General features: G+C 43.3%; 1 pseudogene; it reads left to right on the forward strand.

Moving 5' to 3' along the window:
* The first annotated feature begins 6,697 nt into the window (after positions 1–6,697).
* LOC110198418 (phosphoglycerate mutase 1-like) lies at positions 6,698–8,000 on the forward strand (annotated as a pseudogene).

Here is an 8,000-nt window from a genome sequence, read left to right on the forward strand (position 1 = left end):
CATAGCAAGATGCTTTGGGGGAGTGTATATGTCACATCATAGAAGAACTGACTGTATCTTCATGGCAGTTTCCTTGTTTGTGCTGCTCAGGAGCTCTGGAGTGAGGCATGAGATGCTCTCTCCATGCATTCTCTAACTGTGCATTCACAGTAAAGCATCCAATGCAATGGGGACTCTTGTTGCTTTTGTATGCACAATAAAATCAACTCCAACTTCTTCATTTTTCTCTCCAAGCAGAACCTGAGTTATCCTTCCATTTAGCTGCAATTTCCTTGTATCTTCTGGCTTCATTCATAGCAAGATATGACTCAGTTCTTCCAGTAAGACATCTATTAGTTGACCACTGAACAAGTATCTCACATTTAGAGTACCAACTATGAAGCTAATGCTTATAGATGGTCAAAAAACCATGATTTGTAGGACCTTCTATTCCCTTCTCTTCCACTTTGCAGCTATCAATATGGAAGCAGACGGGGGTAACACAGAACACAGGGAGACTGCACTTTTCTTTGTTTCATAGGTTAACAAATGCAAACAATTACTGCAGGTGGTGGGGAATTCCACTAGGGAATCCCTTCTCAGTCCCCACCCACACAAGTGGACTAAGTTCAATGCCAAGGAGCCTGGCCCCTAAAGAGGAGGAATTGGGAGGGCATTAGACTCGTCCTCAAACTCTCTGTCTCTTTGCACCCCAACAGAAGAAGGAGGAGGAAAAGGAGAAGGGGAAGGAGGGGGAGGAGGAAGGGGAGGAAAAGAAAGAGAGGAAGAGAAAGAGGAGGAAAAGGAAAAGGAAGAAGAGGAGGAAAAGGAAGGAGGAGGAGAACAATAAAAACTAGCATTTATATAGCATTTTAAGACTTGTCTGCTTCGCAAATATCCTATTTGATCTTCACAAAAACTTGGAAGGTACGTATTATCATTATATCCATTTTATGTGGATAAAAGGCAGACAGAGATTAAGTGCCTTGCCCAGTCACACACTAGTGAGTGAGGTCATATCTGAACTCAGAGCCAAAGCGCAACAGCATCATAAAGAGAAGTAACTCTGAAAGATGTTAGAATTCTCATTAATGCCGTCATCAACCACAAGTCCAGGTCCAGAGCACTGAAGACAAATTACGCCACCCGCCTCCTGCTAGGGCAGTGATAAACTGAAAATCCAGAATGAGGCATGTCTCTTTGGACATGACCAATACAGGAATTTGTTTTACTGGACTATGGGTATTTATTGTGAGGGAATGTGTGTGTGTGTGTGTGTGTGTGTGTGTGTGTGTGTGTATGTTTTGTTCTGTTGGGGAGGAATGGGCACAATAAAAATAAATTAATAAAGAGTAAATATTAGTAATTAAATGTTTATTTTTAAAGTAAATATCAATAAGTTAATTGTTTTTTAAAAGAATCCACCTGGCAGCTACCTGGGAGATGGACTGAAGAGGAAAGAGACTGGATAGAGAAATGCCTATTATGAGGCTATTACAGTAATCCAGGAAAAACTAATGAGAGCTGCCCAAGGGTAGTGGCTATGTCAGTAGAGAGAAGGAGAATGCAGGAGATGTTATCATTAAAATATGGCCTTCCTCTAACTATACTATATCTCTTGCAACCCTCTCCACATATCCTTCTCCCACTCCCCCCAACTCATAGGATTGAAAGAATTGATTATTTTTCCCTTATATGAATAACCAGTTATTGAATTAGGACTAAGGTTTTTCCCCTTTCTATTTATTTATTCAGAAATTAGCCTCTGTAGATTAGTCAGCCAGCCTTTGAAGTGTAGGGCTGATAACGAGATGAAATCTTGGATGAAACTTAACCAAGTTCTGATCAAAAGGTAAAGAAATTCTAATCTAGGTAAATTGGTGAATTTCGGCCCATTGTGTTTTAGTAAGACAGTTCGAGTGGAAGTGGATTCCCCCTTTTGTCTAGACTGCTCTAAACTGGGGTGGTATAGGAAGAGATAAGTCTCTGTGTCCAGGAATAAGCAATCAGAGCCTTGTCCCCCAAGCCCTTTTTAGAATAAGCTCACCTCTCATTATAACATCCATCTTCTCATTAATTGTTAACCAATCAGAGTTGGTTGCTGCCAATAGGGAACACCCACTCTTCCAAGAGCATGTAAGTGTTGAGAGGCCTATTATGTGGGGTCTTTGGTTTATGAGAGATGGTCAAATGGCCATCTTTTTATTCATTATCAGCTAGCCATAATTAACAAAATGATTAATTATCCAGAAATCATGTCTCTAAGTCACAGGGCCAAGAAGAGAGGTGAGTATATTTTCTGATCTCCACTGCCACTTGCAAATCATTCCCTCACTAGCACCTTTAATTATCTTTCCTCCTCTGAAGCCTATGCTGCCTGTTTGTATATCCACGACACATCCTTTTTGTCATCTACCAACCTCCAAGCCATTCTCCTAAGTTTTTCAATGATTATAGTACCTGGTTTGCTGTATTTCCTTCTTCCCTATCTCCTAGAATTTTCCTCAGAGCTTCATCTTAACAACCCCTCTGACAACTTGATCTATTCAGAGGCAGCTAGTCGGCATAGTGGATTGAGCACTGGACCTGGACTCAGGAACACCTGAATTCCAGTCTTGCCCTAGCTACTCATTGTGTGTCCATGGACAAGTGACCTAACTTCTATCTGCCTCATCTGTAAAAATTTCCTCATCTGTAAAATGAGTATTATAATAATAGCCTTGATTTCCTCATCTGTAAAATGGGGATAACAATAGCACCAAACCCACCCCCACTCCAGGGTTGAGGATCAAATGATCCTTGCGTAAATGTACAGCATTTTGGGGGAAGGGAATAAGCATTTATATAGCACCTACTACATATTAAGCACTGAACTAAGCACTTTACAAATATTATGTCATTTGAGATAATGTACAGTCCAAAAAACACTGTTAGCTGTCATCGTTATTATTAACATTATTGTTCCTTAGTTTCCTCACTATGCCACTTCAGCCATATCTTACTATTCACTAGCTTTCAGAATTCTCCCACCTCCACAATGAAGAACTTTGAAATTTCACTCTCCTATGGCAACCTCCTATACTCTACTTCTCCTGTTCTCACCCACCAATGCTTCATTTCACTCTCATTATAATAATCATAACTATAGTAACATTTATGTGGTCTTTATGATTTGCAAATCACTTACAATTATTATCTCATTTGATCTTCACAAGAACCCTGGGAGGTAGGTGCTGTTATTATCCCTATTTTACAGATGAGGAAACTGAGGCAAATAGCAAGTAAGTGACTTGTCCAGAGTCACACAACTAGTAAGTGTCTAAGGCTGGATTTGAACTTAAATCTTCCTGACTCCAGGTCCAGCACTCTATCAACTGTCCCAATCTGTCCCTTGACTCATCTTTCTTCTCCTAGTCCATCTCTCCTATTCTGGCTTCATTTTCTTCCTTACATAGCATTGACCCCATGACTCACCACTTTAGCATTTCACTAGGTGAGGGGGGAAGGGGGGGGAGAGAGAAAGAGAGAAGAAGAAGAAGAAGAAGAAGAAGAAGAAGAAGAAGAAGAAGAAGAAGAAGAAGAAGAAGAAGAAGAAGAAGAAGAGAAGAAGAAGGAAGGAGGAGGAGGAGGAGGAGGAGGAGGAGGAGGAGGAGGAGGAGGAGGAGGAGGAGGAGGAGGAGGAGGAGGAGGAGGAGGAGAAAGAGGAAGAAGGGAGGGAAGGAGAGAGAGAGAGAAGACAGGAGAGAAAGAAAGGAAAGAGAGGCAAAAAAAGGGAGGAGAGACAGTGGAGAGAAAGAAAGACAGAGACACAGAGAGAGAGCACCTATTAAGAGCTTCCTATAAGACAGGCTTTGTGCTAACCACCCTAGAATTCCTCACTACTCATCTAGTACTGTCCACCTTCAAATACTCATCTTTAAATAATCTTCCTCATCAAATTTTTCCTTGCATGCTTGTTCCAGAGCTTCAGAAGGTAAATGCTACAGTTCACAAAACCAAGCTCAGAATGATGATTAAATATGGGAACAAGTCAAGTAATAGGCTAAGGGGTGGACTACAAGTGATACTGGCGACCGACACACTCCTATTACACATGATATGATAAGTAGTCCCTCAAACCTTGCTACAAACGTAAGCATTCACAATGAGTTAGCCCCTTCCAATTGCTTGAATATAAATATTTACCTCTCTGTGTTTCTCTCGATTCCTGCACTTGCATCTTAAAGTTTCTGCTGAGCTTTGGTCTGGTTTTCTCATCATTGTTCATAGGAAATATATACCTGTCCCATATCTAATTCAAATTTACTGAATAACTTTCTACTCCCACATTTTTGGAGAGACCCTAGACAAAACACCTAAGCCGAGGTGGGTATCTAATGAACTCAAGAGTGTGAGAAAATGGAGTATAATCCCTTTCATTAGAGGCCAAACTCCTCCAGGGCTGAACCTGGTCTGAACCTCATTCCTGGTTCCAGCAGTTCCTCTTAGGGAGAATGAATGGGTGGAATGCCCGTCCCTTGGGCCCAGCAATGGTTTCTAATGGTTTCTAAGGCCCACATTTAAGTGAAAATCTGAAACATGTTTCCACTCTCCAACCAAATAGGTTTAAACAAAAATAAACTAATTCAACATCTACTCACTGGAGTATTTCCTCTAAGGACTTCCCTCCCTCTTTCATATACAGCCTTTTGGACTCACCTTTCCACAACACCATAACTGATTGGTGTAAACTCACTTAACCCACTATAGTGAGCCAGCCCCAGACCAGCCTCCAGGCAACAAGGGCCTACTTAGGTATCTAGCCATCTGTCCTAACCCCTTACCCTTTCTACTTCTTGCTCTAAAAACTGTAACTAAATAGTACTATCACTGCTACTAGAAAGAGCATATCAAACACTCTCACCCCAGTCTAAATTCAGAGCCCCAGCTACTCAAGGCTCCACTTACAACCTCTCCATCCTTCAAACCAAGATGTTCTTCCCCGGTTATTGCTGTCTCACATGTTAACCCTAAAAATAAATGACCAAAGAGCCAGAGAGGTTGTAGCAAAAAGCTTTACACCGACTGTCAACTCTGGAAAATAAAACAAAATAAAATATCCAAGAGCTCACAAAGATTATAGGCAAACAGTGTTCTTTATTCCATTGGAGAAGGGACACTAGACACTAGTGCCAGGGTCTCCTCCAGGAGAAGCCCCCCCTCCCCAACATATGTTGTCTCATCCCTTAGAATGCATGTCCCTGGAGGGCAAGGGACTGTCTCACTTTCCTGTAACCCAGGATTCAAGCCTGGGTCATTTACGTTAGATTCTCTAACATAGGGGATGCAACCTGCATGGTGCCTCAGGAGGAAAGAGATGGCTCAACAAAAGACATATTCTTCTTCCTTCCTGCTTGGAGAGTAAACAGGTGTTGTTTTAGACGCTCTCCAGAGAAAGAGGAAAGAGAGAAAAGTCTTTGAGAAGTAACAGACACATATATAAAGAAGCTGACACCTCAAAAGTCTGCCACTTCCCAAAGTCTTTTCTTTCTCTTTTATCTGGAACCATTGTGCCCTCTCCTCTTGCAATTATTAGGGTCTTATGCAAATGACCAGGCTTGAACATCTGATAACTTTTGTGTTTGTATGCTCAGCACCTGTACACAGTAGGTATTTAATAAGTGATTTTTTTTCATTCATTTAACTTCATCCCAATATCACTTTTTTTTTTCCAACATCACTTTTCAAAAATGTGAAAATCTCTCCTTGTTTCAGTGAAGACCCACCTTGATACTGGCTCCCATGTTCAAACAGACTGACTCATTCTACCCTCAAGGGCAAATATCCAGCTGAGGGAAACCCCTGGAACCCCACAGGAAACACCTGACCAGGAGCTGTTGTTTTTCCTACTTACTGACAGATTCCCCCAGCCAGGATGTTTCCGGGAACTTCCCCTGGGAAGCCCCTATAGGCCCCCTCACAGAGTGATCTCCCACAAAGAATTGTTCACTTAGAAAGAGAAAGATCTCTTGGCAAAATTGAGAGGAGCCAGATCTAGCTCATCGGAGATTTTCTCTGGGGGCAGAACAGATAATAAGCTAAACTTGCTAATGAGCCTGCTTGGCTTAGGGCCTGGGGAACTTGAGAGGAAGGAGACTATTAGAGGCCACCCAGCTCCACCACCCCCTACAATACAGAAGAGCAAAGAGGAACTAATCTATTCTTGAGATCTGGGAATTCAAAAAAAACTTCTGCTAAAGGAAGGAAACCAAGGATACCCTGGTTTGGGATTATAGCAGGGGATCCCTACTTTTTAGGGCAGCTAGGTGGTACAGTGGGTCCAGCACTGGGTCTGGAGTCAGGAAGACTCCTTTTTGGGAGTTCAAATCCAGCCTCAGTCACTTACTAGCTGTGTGACCCCTGGGGAAGTAACTTAATCTTGTTTACCTCAGTTCCTCATCTATAAAACCAGCTGGAGAAGGAAATGAGAAGTCACTCTAATATCCTTGCCAAGAAAACCCCAAATGGTGTTGTGAAGAGTCGAACACAACTAAAGAGTCCCACACAACTGAACAACAGTCCCTACTCCTTGCTATATGAGATGGGGAGACAGAAGGAATGGGGGAAGTGGAAATTTAATTAAAGTCAGATAGCAGAAAGAACACAAAGGAAAAGTACGGGGTTAGCTGCTTTGAAAATGACAAAATGGTATAATGAGAGTATCCTATCCAAAGCAGTGATGCTTCACGGGGTGCTGGCATTTGTCAGGCTTGACCGGTATTTTCACATATGAAGGAAGAGGGAAGAAAACCAGCCAAGGATATATAATTAGGTAGGGTAACTGAGGCTTTGCTACTAGTACTTGAATTTAGAAGGAGCTGACAACCCGATTAGCTCTTCAGTCATAGATACAACAGAGCTGAGAATCAGTCGGACCAGGAATTGAAGAGCAGGCTGGCCCCTGGCTCCACCTGAATCTCAGTGAGTGGTTGCCTGTCTCACATCTCCTTGCGACCTGCTGCCCAGAGCCTCTGGACCGCCATGGCTGCCTACAAGCTGGTGCTACAAGCTGGTGTCAGTCCAGCGTGGAGAGAGCACCTGGGCCCTGGAGAACCACTTCAGCAGCTGGTTCAACACAGGGAACAGAGCCCTGCCTCCCACGAGGAGGCCAAGCACTGGGAGATGCTGGCTATGAATTTGACATCACTTCACCTCTGTCTGAAAGGGAGCGATTTGTACCCTTTGGACAGTACTGGATGGTACTGGAGTCACTGACCAGATGTGGTTGCCTGTAGTGAGGACTTGGTGCCTCAGTGAGCAGCACGATGGAGCTTGACAGGTCTCAACAAAGCAGAGACCGCTGCTAGGCACAGTGAAGTCCAGGTGAAGATCTGGTGACGATCCTACAACATCCCACCACTTCCAATGGAGCCTGACCACAGCTTCTACAACAACATCAGTAAGGACTGCTGCTATGCAGATCTTACTGAAGATCAGCTGCCTTCCCGTGAGAGCCTGAAAGACACCATTGCCAGGGCTCTACCTTTCTGGAATGAAGAAATCGTCCTCCAGATCAAGGAAGGAAAACATGTTGTGATGCAGCCCATGGCAGTCTTCTTGGAGGGATTATCAAACATCTCGAAGGTCTGTCTGAAGAAGAAATCAAGGAGCTGAATCTGCCCACTGGCATTCCCATCTTGCAGTGAGTTGGGCAAGAATCTGAAACTCATCAAGTCCTCGAAGTTCCTCTGGGATGAAGAGACCATAGCAAAGCCATGTAGATTGTGGCAGCACAAGGACAAGAAGTGAAAGCAGGCTACCAGCTACTTCCAGATCCTTCCCTTCTCACTGTCTCCACTATCTCTCTCCCCTGCCTGCTCCACACACTAACCATCATCTTAGGGATCACAACACATAGCTGCGGGTGGGAGACTGATGGTTCCTTTTCTCATTTCTTCCTATTTCAGACCAATTTCTTTCTCTCCTGTTGTCCATCCCCTCAACCACATTAGTCAAAATGCATCCGGGCGGTTTGGCTCAAT

Source organism: Phascolarctos cinereus, unplaced genomic scaffold (assembly GCF_003287225.1).
Source record: "Phascolarctos cinereus isolate Bilbo 61053 unplaced genomic scaffold, phaCin_HiC Scaffold_5;HRSCAF=322, whole genome shotgun sequence".
Lineage (NCBI taxonomy): Eukaryota > Metazoa > Chordata > Mammalia > Diprotodontia > Phascolarctidae > Phascolarctos > Phascolarctos cinereus.